The sequence below is a fragment of the Artemia franciscana genome, chromosome 10 (genome assembly GCF_032884065.1).
Source record: "Artemia franciscana chromosome 10, ASM3288406v1, whole genome shotgun sequence".
Classification (NCBI taxonomy): domain Eukaryota; kingdom Metazoa; phylum Arthropoda; class Branchiopoda; order Anostraca; family Artemiidae; genus Artemia; species Artemia franciscana.
In genome coordinates this window covers 21,498,348-21,513,969 of record NC_088872.1, presented here as the reverse complement: position 1 = coordinate 21,513,969, position 15,622 = coordinate 21,498,348, and the positions used below count along the sequence as shown (strand labels likewise).

The following is a 15,622-nucleotide window of genomic DNA, read 5'->3' as shown; positions in this document are numbered from 1 at the left end:
GAAATTTGATGTAGGGGACTACCCTTATGGGGTAGGTAAGCTACTGCTAGCTCTTTGAATATGGTGGCGTGTCACCAGTAGCCACTATGCATATAGGTTCACTTCTCTTTCTACTGTGGCAACAGTCAATCTGCTTCCAAAGGCCTATTAGAACTCACGATCTCCCCAGACAAGGTATTTCATTTTAAAAAGATTATTTAAATAAACAGGTAAAATAAATATAAAGTGGAAAGACGTCGAACGGGAGAGTTCTTCCTGGCTGATGAAATATCATGTCTTGGGCAACAAAGTGTAAATCTGGAAATAAAAAAAACTTACGGTAAATCTTGTTAATTCACACAAGAGGCTGTACCTCGTGTTAATAGAAATGCTAGTTTCAAAAGAAAGAATGGTGATACCAAAGGAAAGAAGATAATTCAAATCAGAGTAGCAGGGTCTCTATCTTTATCTGTTGCCCAGAATCTCTATCTGTCGTCCAGAAATTGTGAATTAGAAATCCCCCAAATATTATTCTAACATTTACTTTTAAGGGCAGTCCTCTTCGATCCGGTTTTGCAATAGATTAAATATTTGAGTTTGACCGTAGGTGAAGGCTACTGGTCAAACGGTCGACAAAAAAATTGGTAAATAAGAGCAGATAAATAAAATAGGTAAATATAGATATGAGGCCGTCAGCCTGTCATAAAGTAATACAGCAATAAATAAATAAGAGAAAGGGACTGTTCGCAGATTAGAAACTTTTTTATCATGGCTGAATCGAGATGTAATTTCTCTTGTCTGTATATGTTTCATAGTCTAAATATTTTCAATGTTGCATATTCTTGACCATCCGTAGAAGATACAGTGCTCCCAAATCAGATTGAGCAAAATGAAGCTTCTGTCCAATGGGAACATATTCATCCCATTTATTTCTCTCACTATATAGTGATAATCACAATTGTAGGGCTGCAAAAAAAAAAAAACACCTTCAAAAGTATTTTCTTGCGATTTTAATCTTCGTTTCTAAAGAAAAATTATTTTATATAAAAAGAAAACAAATTATGTTGGTTTGGTGAATATAATCCGAATGGGTGTATCGAAGCATAGCCTTCTCGGATCGCAATTGTGTTTTTTTGCAGTGGACAACTGCCCATGTCAGTAAAAGGTAAACATAAGGGTCACTGAAATGCTAAGTTCAGTTGTTATTCTTATGCAATGTTTTTTAACTTGCATCTCTTGCTGAGCAAAAACTTTTACCTATTCTTATACAGTGGTTTTTACTTGCATCTCATTCTGAGCAAAAACCCTGCAACCCTAGTTTAGAACAAAAATCCTTTGAAGCCTGAGCTATGGTAATAATAATAACAATAATCTAGGATTCGTATTCAGAAAACATTCGAAAACCCATTTATTTTGATAACATTCTGTCTGATCATACTATCTTTATGAACTAAGTTAAAGGAGAGTGTTACCTTCGTTTTTAAGCAATGCTCTTGCGTTCGTTTTGTCCCATCTGTTAGTTGAAAATAGACGGGCGTGGGAAGTCTTTGAATACTGAATAGTTCTTATAGTTCTTACAGAATCGTGCAGGAAACAAGTATCTAATATTTGAATGAAAATCTTGTAGCTATATTATCAGATACAAAAACATTTAAAGGAAAATGATAAGAGTTTTTAGTATGCTCATCTATAAAAAATACTGTTTTGTATGCAGATCAATTGTTTGCGTAGTGCAGGTACTTTTTTTCTGATTCTCTGCCTTCAGTAGGGAGTGCTAAGGTTGGTTGGGTGCAAACCATCCGACCCTTCCTGTTCCCCTTCCCCCAAGATTTATACCGGTACCCATTGGAAACAGTCAATAGATCTACCGAACTAAGATATTGAGTAGCTTCAAGTAATATGAACAGTGCAAAAAGAAGTTTAAGATGTTGACACAGTTGTTTTTAAGGTTTCACAAGTTGTAGTGACACGTGGCTATCTTGACTGTCGATACATTCTAATACTGGTTCTTCCTATGGAAGTTTTACCTGTTTCATTAAGCACTGGACGGAAAACACATAGTTGGATCCTCTTTGGCGTTGCATCCTTGCAAACCAGGTTGAAATTCTTGAAACATGCAATTATCAATGGAAAGAAGAAAAATGGTGGTGCTCTCTGATCTGTAACCAACCCAAATCACAGCCTAGTCATGATTTCTATTGTCTCTGCAGATACTATTTGAGACATAAGCATTGACCCCAGGTCGTAGAAGAATATGTCTCACACAAATGTGCTAAATGCAGCTCTTTGGTTCTGGCTAGTGTTTTGGGCTTTCAGATCTATAGTTCGCTATTTTGTGTAAGTTAGCCAGTCGAGTCCATTTTATCGTTTTGTCAACTTTTGGGGGATGTCAATGAAATGTGTCTCACTCTTTTTTTTCTGTCTACGGGCTATGGAGTAAACGTCAACAACAAACAACTTGCAGATCTTGACTTTGCAGATGATATAGTACTACTAGAAGACGCCAAAGATCGATTACAGCTGCTATTTGATGAAATCTCAGAAAAAACCCGAGAGGTCGGATTTTCGATCAACGTCGATAAATCAAAAAGTATGCTTACATCTGGCTCCCCCCTAACTCTTCAATGCTCCGATAAATCTGTTGAACAGGTCCAAGAATTTAAATACTTAGGAAGCTGGATAGAAAATACTGGCGATGTAAGATTTGAAATCAAGAGAAGGATTGGACAAGCATCAGGTGCCTTCAACAGACCAACACCAATTTGGAGAAGCAACAAATACTCACTTCGTTTAAAATTGCACCTGTTCAACAGAAATATGTTGTCTATATTGATGTACGCCAGTGAATGTTGGAAACTCAACCAACAACTTGAGAAACGTATCCTTGGATTCGAAAACATTTGCTTTCGAAGGATCCTCAAAATCAGTTGGCATCAGAAAATTACCAATAGGGAAATCCGGCTGTAAACAAACCAGCCCATAGTGACCGAAGTTTTAAACGAAGATGGACATATTTGGGTCATCTTCTACGCATTCCCGAAGACATACTGCCCTCAAGAGTGTATCAATGGCAGCCTGAAGAAAGACGAAGACGAGGCCGACCAAAACACACACTGCGGAGGCAGTATGATCGGGACCTCAAAAGGACAAAAATTTTCCTCACTCCGCACTGGGAATATATCAACGCAGCCGCACAGCTTCGTGATGAATGGACAGACTTTGTCGACGCCCTATGCACCACCGATTTCTCAGGAGGATCTAAGGTCTAAGGTAAGGTCTTTTGTTTATGTATTCAGGTATTTTTGTGCAGTTGAAAAACTGATGACGATACTTAAAGCTCCTATTTTTAATTCCTTATGAATGTTTTTTTTTATCAATGTGTTCTTCGGCAAGCTGTAATTCCGCTATGGCCTCTTTACTGTTTGTAGCTTTACGTTTTCCCTGTGCTTTTTCTTATTGTTTTACAGTATATGTGGTAGTCTACTTGTATGTCTCCATACGGCTCACCAGACCTACCAATTGGGCAAATATCTAAAGTTTTTAATTACCAAGTTGTAATTTTCTATTTAAATATATGAAACATCTGACAACTCCTGCTTTTTAAAATTGGTCGATATAGGTGAAGATTATCATGATCACAGTGTGTGGAAAGTGTGCAATGTAATTCTTGGGCATAGGAGCAGGGTTGTCACCACGGTCAGTTTCACAAGTACTACAATTATCATTATTTACGTGAGACACAGCGATTTTTGTGCTACAGTCATATAACTCACTTTAATAGTGCTAAAGTATTACTTTTCCGCTGCAGGTGGCAATCCTGTTTTGGAGCACCATTTAGGAATCTTTTGTAATTCACAAATATGGTCTTCTTGTTTGGCATATTCTACCTCAGAGTGACAAAAACATTCCTAGTTCAGTCTTGGGGGGGGAGTGTTTTTTTTTGTCTCAAAAGAGACTTTGCTGAGTATTGCGTTTGGAATATAGTGTTACGGATAAACTTCGATTGCTGCTTAAAAATGGAGTACATTAAGGCTTAGCTAGTGTAATGGTAACCGTGTTTTTTATATTCCTTGTATTTAATTGGGCAATGTATTGGTTTTTAATTGTTTCCTTGCATTAATTGTGTTGGGGCTGATTTACATGAATCAACCCCATTTAGACAGGATTAAATCCTTCATTGTGATTCTATTCATTGGTGTGATTTAGTTTTCGATGCAATTCTGACCCAAAAGAGGTGCTTCCTTCCAGCAAAGAATTCGATCAAGCTTTTAGGCTTAGCCTCTTCAGGACAGATGCAGGGTTTCTGAATTGCTAGCTTGCTCGTTTCATCGATTTTCAAAGCATTAAATCCTTCATTTACAACCATTTGTACTTTTTTTCCATGCTATTGTGACTATTAGCCTTTGGTATCCTTTAATCGCAGACAAAATTCAGTTTTTAGTAAACAAATAAAAAAACGCCTTCAGGGTGTTTTCAAATATGTTTGGATTTTCTTATATTTGTGCGCAAGTGTAAGTGTGGAGAACAAACTGCTGAGGGACTCTGCTCAGGAATAAGTTTTACAAGGAGACCAAAAATTATTTTCTTATGAGTAATAATAAATGACAAATAAAATAACTTTCACCAGAAAAATTGGGTGCCTTAGACAGATCAATCTATGTTACGATCACAATCTTTCCTTTTTTTCAGAGGAATATCATCTTATTAGTATATTAAGTGAGCTTGTTAACGGATGAATAAGACATTTAAATTTACAATATTTTTAGCTTTCTCCAAAACCATCGTATTTTGTGTCTTCCACTGACAGTCCTAACATTTTGTCCTGTTAACAGGACTAACAAACAAATGAATTATTTTTGTCTTCTTCAAGTGTTTGTATGTGGATATATTCCCTGTTCCTAGTGGCTTGAATTGTTTTTAAATTCGTTTTTGCTTTCGATATTTTCTTCTTTGGTTAATATACTATTTGATAAAGCTAGCTGTAAAAAAAACCTGACTCTGTTCCTTTCACTAGTTTAAAATGATTTCTTATTTTTTAGGTCTTGATTTATCACAATCCTTATTTGCACCCTGGTGACACCCGTGTTGTATAAGCCATAAATAGGTCGGAATATCAAATGTACTGAAATGTACTAATTTTTCCCCCGAAACTGAGTTGCAAGTACATTCTCTCTGCAACTTGTAGTGGAGGTGATTTGGATGTTGATCAATTTTCTGTGATCTTAGACGCATGACTTGTGCCACCAAAATCCGTGCTTGTATCTCTCTCCAATTATGCTAAATTGAAGATTAAGATGCCCTCTTGCACATTGTCTTGGAATCTAGAAAGCCTTAGCAATATTTTTGCTAAGTGCCTATCCAATGCTATGCCAAGTCAAATTGAAAATCTCAATATTGCTCTTTTTGATTAACTTGATAAAGGGGCTTGTGATTCCATTGCTATGAGATTGGCTAAAGCAGAAGCTCATGCTGAAGACTTTATCAAAACAGGAATACTGCCGGAGGTTCCCGCTGATTTATGGTATATAAACATGAACAAATATCTTTCCAAAGATTTCAGACACTGTTTTCTAAAGAGCTGAGTCGACAGGAGTACACTCGCCATAGAAATAACAAGCTGCTTGAAGACGATACCACTGATTTAAAAGTAATGAAACAAAGGCCAAAGGACCAGCACCCTGTTTTGCAGAGTAAAAAGCTCACACAATTTTTAAAACTATTTTATTACAATTGTATAGACTGAAAACCAAACTAGCAGTAGATTAATCTCATGTTTTTAGTTAATACCAAAAGTAATAAAAATGAAATGAAATAGGAATGAAAGAGGATTGTTCTCTACTAATATCCATTATAACACTGTAAAAAAAAACTGTGTAAACCATAAGGGCATAGTTTTGGACGTTCTAAAGTCCTTCAGAGATACAAAGAATCATGTAAAAATGCATTTATAAATCTCTTGTTACATGTCAATTGAAAAACTTAACGTATAGTCAGACTCTATAAATCAACAAAGTGAGTTGATATTCTTTTTAATTCTGAAACTAATTCTCGTGATACCCATGAGCAATATTAAGAGTGACAGGCACTGAAAAGGTAGTTACTGAAATACTCTTCTGTAAGTTTGTTGTAGTGGATAGTTCTAACATGTTGAATGAATAAAGCTCGTTTGAATTCTTAAAAGGAAATACGAGGGAAGGTTTTAGCTCATGGCATCTAAAAAACTAATTTTTCCTATTTTGACTAATTATTTTTATTTCATCCATTCAAATAAGCAAACAAATAAAAACAAGCTTTGATATGAAAATAAAAATCCTGATGCCTTTCGCAGTTGAAACCTATAGAGCAACCAGGCAGTCAAAAAATTACTACTTTTTTTTTCATTTTATTATTATTGAAGTCACAACTTTAATATATTTAACCTAAAGATTACACCAAGTTTCTTAAGATGTTAAAAACGTGGTCAAACACTTCCTCTATATTTCATGACAAAGAAGCAACTCTTTATATATATAAAGAAACAGAGAAAATTAGATTTTTCTCTTAAATTAGTGATTGGTATTCGAGGTTTTGTTTACAGTAACAGGTTGCAAGAGTGTGAATTGTTAGACTGAATTGTTCTAGCAAGGATCCTAGTTTAATTTGTTTCTTTTTTAAAGGGATTTTAGGATTTTAGCATATAATATGTCAAAAGAGAGATATTACACAAGAGTTGGGGGTGAGTTATTAGCTTAGCTTATGCATATGTGGTACTGGGAATTCCAACAGAGTTAAGCTCTGCAGCATAAATTTTGCAGTAATTTGGGAGAGGGAAAATTATTTTGCGTTTTTTATAATGCCATCATCAAACAATTGGTTTGGCTCAACTAATTTCTGTAGACACTCAAAATGCATTCTTACCGTCTGATATCATATTAGACATGCCTTTTTCCAAATATCCGTAGGTTTTGCTTGGCTTGGGCCACTTAAATAAAACTTAGTAAGGTAGAATCCTATTTTTAATAATTTACAGTCGGAAACTAATGTGCTACAATTAAAACAACGTTTCAGTTGAATCAAATCGAATAGAAGACATTTAGACTGTTTCTCAAGTGTTCTCAGTCTACACAAAAAGCATGAAAATAACGCATTCAACGTAATAACAATTTAAAACCATATAAAATTGAAACAATTAGTGTTGATTGTAGACAACGCATTGCTTATTTGCCATCTTTTAGTGGTTTTGAACATCACCACTTCGATTTAGTGGTGAAGTTAACCGTGATGAATCGGTTTGTCTGTTCTGTTGGGCATGTCACACTAATTAGTATGTTGACTCATATGTAGCAAGCTTTTCACTTATAAATGAAATAATTACTACTGCTTATATAAGTACTGTTCATATAATTACTTTGGGGAGCATATGGTTAAAAAATTTCCCATACCAAGTGAGTTGGCACCTGGTCCTGTTATAAGAAGTTATAAGCACTGCTTAAATCACTACTGGCCTAGAGCAAATTATTTTTTGTGCGAAATAATTATTACTGCTTATATAAGTACTGCTCATATAATTACTTTGGGGAGCTTATGGTTAAAACATTTCCCAGTAACAATTTGATTTCAGATCTCAAATGAGGTGGAACCTGGACCTGCTGTATGAAGATAGAAGCACTGCTCAGATAACTATTGGCCTAGAGCGAATTATTGTTTGTGTGATACCTCGCTGGTAAAGTTTTATTTTTGATTCTGCGGGGGCTAGTTAGTATCTTATATAGAAGGAGCAGGGGCAGCCTAGCGAGAAAGGTGCGAGAATCCTAGCATGTTTATCTATTAGAAGAATGAGGAAGTTTTTCATCAAATATTCCTTTGGATTTCCGTTTTAGTTTAACACCCTGAATTTAAATACTTTGAATTCCTTATATTTTTGAGTAGTTTAGACAGTATTTGAATTAGCTGGCTAGCCAGTATCTAAGGTAAAATGGCTTAGTACAGAAAACGTATTGTATCGTTTAGCAAGGTAAAATAGAGCCCAAAATAGTTTTTTACTTGAATAGTGGGAGTGAAAAAAGTTGATATTAATCTTCCTAAGACTTGCTTCATTTATTGTATTCTATATTACTAAGACCAATGTTAGTATTTCTGTCATTTCCTGTTTTTGTTTAAATTGTATTGTGTATAGTGTGTTTTATATTCTTATATATGTATCTGAATTTATTAAAAGAAACTGAACAAGATTGAACAAGACTTTAATTCCTTTTATTCTAGTCTATCATGTCTTTATTTAGATTCATGCTGTTTAATCTGCTCTAAACACTTCTACCAAAAACATAGCATCCGACAATGAACGCCTTTGCCCTCAGAGGCTTAAAAAAAAAGATAAAAATCTTACTTGATTGGGAACTAGATAACACCACGTATCGCTGTAGTTTGGCATTGACGTCTTCTGTCACCAAGTCTCAACAACTCAGAAGATGGAAAAGGGATCTTCTAATATTGGTACCTGTTTTACTTATAAACAGCGGTACAGGGCTTTAGGGGAGAGGATGTCAAGGAGTTTTTTTTTCAAAAATGGGAGTTACATGAAAAACACTTTATCCGAGAGGACTCTAGGTTATATTATATTAAAAGCTTTTCTGATGAAGGAGAATAATAGACAAAAATGTCATGTTTAACCACAAATTTTTCAGAGTGGGTCGCGGAATAATCTCGTTGGGAGAATTCCTTGATATGCAGGTATGTGTGTGCAGGTATAATGCGCTCGAAACACAAGAGTTACTTGTAAATAAGAGTTCGATGATTTTAATCGAATTTGACATAAGGCGATCAATTATTTTTTATTTCAAACAAAATATTTCGTAATGGTTATAGCTCTTCTGTGAAAGCATGGGAGTTTTATGTTCTTTTACAACCCCTAATTTTACTTGAAAGGTGGCTTATAGATAAAATCGCTTAAATGAGTTTTGTCAAAACTGACCAACAGGAAGTTTCTTTGTCACGAACCTGATATGATCTTAGGTAGCATATTGCATTTTCTAGATTTCTAGATTGTGCATTTTCTTAACGCGTTATTCCAAAAGAGACTTCATACCGCTATCTATGAAAAATACGAAATCTTGCATTTTTTCAAAATAGAAGTTACTAGAGTAAGGTTCAGATAACTGCCAGTTTTTGTTTATTATTATATTTTTTTTTTACTAAGGAACGATTGTTTTGGACAAGGGATCTATGAAAATTGTGGGAGAGCCAACCAAATTTTGCTATGTAACGTTTGGTAGGGCTAAAAATATTTATAGTCCATACTAAATGAACAGGCACTATGTGAACACTACAATCATCTTTGTGGTTTTAGTCACAGTCTAGTAAGGACCAAACCTCGAGCCATATTAGCAAACAAACAAAAAATCTCAAAAAATGACTTCGAAGAAACTGTTTAAAACGAAAATGTTGTCAATAGACACTGGTTTGAAAGTGTTAATAATTTTTTTTTTATTCATCCAAATGATAATTTATAATAACGGAAACAAAATGAGAGCTCAAACCTCCTTGAAAATGACAGCAGAATTATTGTAAAAATGTAACGTTGGAATGTTAACAGAAGAAAACCAAAACTGGAGGTTTACTATCTCTCATCTCGAAAACCAAAGAAAACCGCATTTGTCATGGGGAGTACTAATATGTCTCAGTCAGGCTCTATAAGCCTCCAAAGATATAACGATCAATTCATCAGTAAGTATCGAAGGCTTGACAAGATTTAGGACGCTCAGTTGGTGTGGTCCCAAATATCTTTATAATATATTCAGCAGGAGATTGTTGTCCGTGCAATTAAAAGAAGATATCCTTTTTGTTTTCTCTGTTAAAAAAATCGTTGCTCAATACCAATTGAGCAACGATCACTCATCCTATAGTAATCAATATCATTCATAAGCACCGACGGTTCACAATTGGTCTCATCGATGATGAATCTGAAATTTTCAATCTTATTCTTTTTGTTCTTGAAAAAAGAATAATTAGCTCTAACAGTTAAGTATTGAATGGACAAACGGTTGTTCATCGTCTCAAATTTTGAAAAGCATGACTATTTACTAGTTATACACAGTCAAATCTATCTGAGAATTTACAAATATGAACTTGAAGATAAATATTATTTCATACGTAAGTAATAGCAAGAACAAAAAAGACTAACGTACTCTTTGAATTAACACCAGCTAAGACTTTTGTCTCCTCTACTTATCAACCAACAAACTTTAAAGACTAATTCGAAATATTAGTTCTAATCACACTCCAACTTCAATTGAAGAAGATACAGGAGGCAAGAAGGAAACGGGATCCCGCATCCTATGTATGAAATAATTTCTATAAGCTAAGAAACAGATATCCAATAAGAACAGGAGTCAGGCAAGACAGCTGAGTTGCTCCTGAGCTATTCAACTGTATTACGGACCATGTTATGACTGTCACCACTCGAAAGCTGAGCTTTTGACTAAACTACCGGGACAGAGTGGTCACCAATATGACATAACATTTGTCGTCGACTACAAGTAACAGCTAGTAATGACTATTTACAAGCTTCAAGATCCATCTGCCACAACCGGACTAGCCATTAACTGGACGAAGAAATAGTTGTGGTAGTGTTGCCAAGATCTGAAGCTAAAAAATCAAATTAATCGATCTCTGAAAGCAAAATCGAAGTGGTTAACCATATCGTCTACCTTGGTACTGTTATATCGTTGGAGGGCTGCTTTGAGCATGAATCTGTTCCTTCTCGGCAAATGTCTCTGCCGTGTTTAGTAGGCTGAGTAATGTTTGGAAACATTTAATGATCAAGCTACCTCAATGATGATCCTTGGAACTTCAGTCTGTTTTTTCTTGTTGTACAGAGCTGATACTTGGCTTGCAAATGGAGCTGTGCAGTACTGCCTCCACACTGTTTAATCTAATAGGCAATCAATGATCGCCTGTGAAGTATAAGTATTACTTCCCAATTACCCTTTTTTATACCAAGCTTCTCAGCAGACAATTCAACAACTCATACATGTTCTGCCACTGCCTGAAGACACTTGAATGGGAGATTGAAGGGTAAGGATGCTCTCAATGCCACCCCGGCATGAGGATTAAGCAAGTAAGTAAGATATTTAATGTTTTTTTTATTCACCGTTAAAAAAACAAGTTTTCTGTTTAATCAAAGGAAGGATGACAACATAAAAGTAAACATATCTCAAGGAAACAAGATAAAAACTTATCACAATGCAAATAATACTATCAAGAGTGAAGTAAAAATAGTATTGGAGAAATATGATCCAAAAAACAAGATTTTCATATTTTTAATGCAAGGATCGAAATCGCTCAGGATATTCAAACATTTGGTTGTAAGTAACCTATTTGAATTTTGCTTGAAATTCCATTTGAATTATAAAACTTCGAATATATGTGAATTGTAAAACTTCAAATAAGCAAAAATTATGCTAATTATGGGGGGTCTCCTCCATAGGTTTCCCTTCTGTAAGCTAGAATTTATCCCGTCATTAAAATAGTTAAAATTCAAATGGGGTTTGATGCAAAGATATTATCCAAGTTATTCAAAAGGTGAAGTCCCGAAGTTACAAATAATATGAAGAAGTTATTTAAGCTTACGTGCAACGGTTACACTTAGTAGAAAAGGTAGCCCTTTTTCCATTTTGTTTAAACAAGATGTAATGACTTGAAATCTCTTATGATTGGAGACACCAGCGACTAAACCAGTGAAATTTTTCATACTCTCCCTCCTCCGTCACCAACTTTTAAATATAAAGTTTGAGATGTTGTAAATTATTTCAATCAGAACATTGAAATAATTCTGAATCATATTGTGAATTAAATATATACATTTTTTATTCCAATTATGCTAAGGGGAAACATAAGGTTATTACGAACCGAAAAGGTTGATAAATGAAAGGGGGGGTTACCCCCTCCAGTTCCCATATAACCCAGATACACATAGTGTGATTTTCATTTAATTAGAAAAACCCTCTGAACATTCTTCAAATGTTCCAATTTAATGACCTGATTAAGTTTGAAGCCCACATTTCTTATTACCCGTTCCTGATATATTTCAGATTCACCACTTTGACAGGCAGGATGCATATTCCGTCTTTTGATTTGATTCAAAATCTCCAGTAAATTTCTGCTTGATACCTTTAGCCGTGTTTGATATATTGCAACTACGCCCTTGTGACAACGTAGGTGCACATAGTATCTTTTGCTTTTTATCAACCTACCCCTCAATATTTCCTTAAAGTTTCACCTTAATAGTTATAGCTGTTGGTTGTTTCCTCTAATTGTTATTTGGCTTTATTTCTGTCTGTCTTTGGTTTAAAATTGCTCTTTACTTTCCTTTGAATTTTTTTTTTTGGAAGAAGTTTTAATTAAATTTATGCCCATTTATAAATCTATGAAAGACATATGCTATTTTATTAGAATATATTCCTGTCAATATGTATAACCTTACACAGTTACAATAACAAATTACCCATGTGTGCAAAATTCGTGGTTTTAAACTTTAATAGCTGAACTTTCCTTGAGTTTTGACTTCTCTTTAGAATTTATCGCGTCAGCTTCTATGATTGTAACAATCCTAGAACCGACATATATTTCTAAGGAATTAGACTTTTTTCTTACGTCCTTTATTGTAACTCCAAAAATAGCGAATACTTAGCGCAAAGTTTGGCACATTACCAAGTTTTTAAATTTGTGTTGAATTGCTTTTGGAAATTCTATTATTAGTCTTGTTGTTTGAATTCAACGATCTCTGCGTCGCATTGGTCGCATACAGTCTGTCTATCTACCGAATGGAACGGTTTTTATCGCACTTGATATCTTCTGAGTGACATATAGCGATCGCAAACTTAGTCGGTCTGTCGGTCTGTCTATCCCGGTTTTGCTACTTTCGGCACTTCCAGGTAAGCTAGGACCATGTAATTTGGCAGGCGTATCAGGAGCCAGCGTGGTGGGGACCGGAAATCTTGGAAAACACTTAAAGCGGAGATATCAGGACTAAACTTGTGGGAAGAATAGGTACAAGCTCAAGATATATGATGGAAATAACCAGACCAGGTCTGCTCTCTTCGATGGAGTGGGGGGGGGAGAAATTCGGAAAATTGGAAAATTAGATAATTGGAACTTGTGAACGGGTGATCTTTAGAAGTATCATGTGCTTTAGAACTCTCATTTTAAATCCCAACCACATTCAGTGACATGAGGGGGAGTAAAATGTGAAAAAATCCCAAAGGAGAAAGAAGTGAACATCCCAGAAATAATGTTTTTCCCATGGACGCCGGGGGCACAGGCGGGATATATAAATGCGACCGGGACACTCAAAGAGAAATTACAAACTGGGACACTGGGACCCAAATGACGACCGGGACACAGGGAATATAAATGACGACCGGGACACAGGGACACATCATTAGAATAATGAGGTATAGATCTGAATACGGATTGTTTTTCCCATGGACAATTATATGTTGCATGTTCAAGAGTCTGTAAACCTGACAATCTATTTATATGCACAGACAATGGGACAGCGAAGAATGTTGTATATTCGCATGTTTTACGTAGTTAAAAACATATATTTATATCTATCTCTATTCACAGGTGGGACACAGGGACACAACTACAATGGCGCGTAACTAATATGGCGCGTAACGACTTACGCGCGCGGGGGGGGCTTGGGGGGCGCGAAGCGCCCCACCAACTAGGTGTTGGTGTGGCGCGAAGCGCCACCCCAACAGCTAGTAAACAATAAAAATGTGTTTTATAAAAAATGGCTTGTTAAAAAATTGTCATTTCTATTTTATTCAGGAATGGTAACTATAATCTCGATTATTCTTAAAATAAAAATTTTATTTCAAAAACAAGTTTAAGATAATCTTAAAAAATAGCCCGAAACCCCTAAAAATGGAGTCAAATATGTCAAAATTTGTGTATATGCACTTTTGTAACTTTTTTCAAGTTGGAACAATTTTTTTTTCGGGGGGGGGGAGGTTAAACGTGATGCCTCCCCCCCCGGTGAAGGGTTATGAGCCCTTCAACCACTTCTGATATGTCTCGACCAATGGACGAGTTAAAACCTTGTTCAGAAATACATTGAAAAATATATGATCTGAGTTAATTTTTAATAATAGTAACTTCAAAAATTTTAGAAAATGGTCTTCGCCCAACTTAGACATGTGAAAATCTCAGGCCACCATCCCCTCCTAATCACGATATTTTTTTGAATTTTCTACCATTTTGTGTTTTCAATAGAATTCCCTGACTTTCTGCCTTTCTCGTTTTTAAGCGCCCTCCTCTTACGCTCCCCGAAGGCCAAAATAAATTCCTCGAAACGTATCTGACTGATTCTACTGTAATTTAAGCAATCTGCAGTAAACATACTCTTGTTTGTAGTGAAGACACCATATGAAGAATCCAAACACCCAAATTAGAGCATACAGATACTGCGCTTTTCTTTAAACACAATCTAAATTATTTATCAGTGAGATTTATCAGTCATCTTTAAAAATTTTTTTTTATTTGTGGCTTAGTATGGCTACACGGGATACCAACTCCTCACGCTAAAGGTTTGTAGTGCTTCTAAAAAGCTTTTTATTGCTTTAATTAGACGTTCCTTGTATTTCGGTAGTCGTTCTTAAAGAATTGGGACAAAAATCAAACTATAGCGTAAAGAGTAAGGTATTGAGGAGGGGGCAGCCCTGTCATACACGTAATAATTTCTGTTGGTTTTAAGTTTTATCGTTTCTCATTACTTTTAGTTGAAAAAACTGGTTTTGATTATACAGTTCCTGGTAGATTTTTTGATAAATAATTTAAAAGAAAAACTTTCCATAAATGTGGTTTTCTAAAGCAAAGTAAAAGCCTAATGAAACTTAAAATTAGAAGAAATAGAAAACTATAATTAATCAAACTCAAAATGAACAGACATTACTATTAAAAAATAAATGAAACCCAGAACGAGCAGAAATTAAATAAACAATCAGCAAAAAACATTCAAGGTACTAATATAAATGAAGAAATAATTCTTAAAACGAGTAAAGCTTAAGTTGAATATGGAAATCATTTTAAAAAGAACAAAAATATTTGGCTATTGAAGCATAACGAAACCCAAAACGAACAGAAATTAAATAAACAATCATAGCAAACAAACATACAATAGGTAAATTAATGTAAATTATTCATTTAATATAAATGAATAATTATCGAAAACCGCTTGTGGCAATGGTAATCACGCCAAAAATTACTGTAACGATAATCAATATATCTATTGAGAGTATCATAGACAGCTTTATATTCTTGTCTAGGTTAAGAGGGACATGGGCAGAATGTATTTTTTTTTACATGTTTTAGACCAGGGCACTTCGTAAATGAATTGTCGCAGAATCTTAAAAAGAGGCTTATTCAATTGGAAATTGAAGGGGTTATGCCTTTTTAATAGTCGAATGTGATTGGAGGCAACCAGCCCCCAATTCCCATCATTTACCCAAACAAATCCAATCAAAATTTTGAGATGGTCGTTTTGCTTAGAGTCGTTGAACGATCTTTAAATTATGTATTTGGGGAAGACACCCCCAAGAGCCCATAAGGCAAATTTTTTAAGTTATTCCCTTGGGATATATAAGTTTCTTATAGGAGGGAT

General features: G+C 35.0%; 1 protein-coding gene across 1 annotated transcript in view; it reads left to right on the top strand.

The window, feature by feature from the left end:
• Nucleotides 1-11,185: 11,185 nt before the first annotated feature.
• LOC136031907 (uncharacterized) overlaps nt 11,186-15,622 on the top strand; it is a 57,353-nt gene continuing 52,916 nt past the window's right edge. Inside the window, exon 1 of the mRNA XM_065711902.1 lies at nt 11,186-11,321. The gene's annotated coding sequence lies outside the window, so the exon portion shown is untranslated. The remainder of the gene's footprint in view (nt 11,322-15,622) is intronic.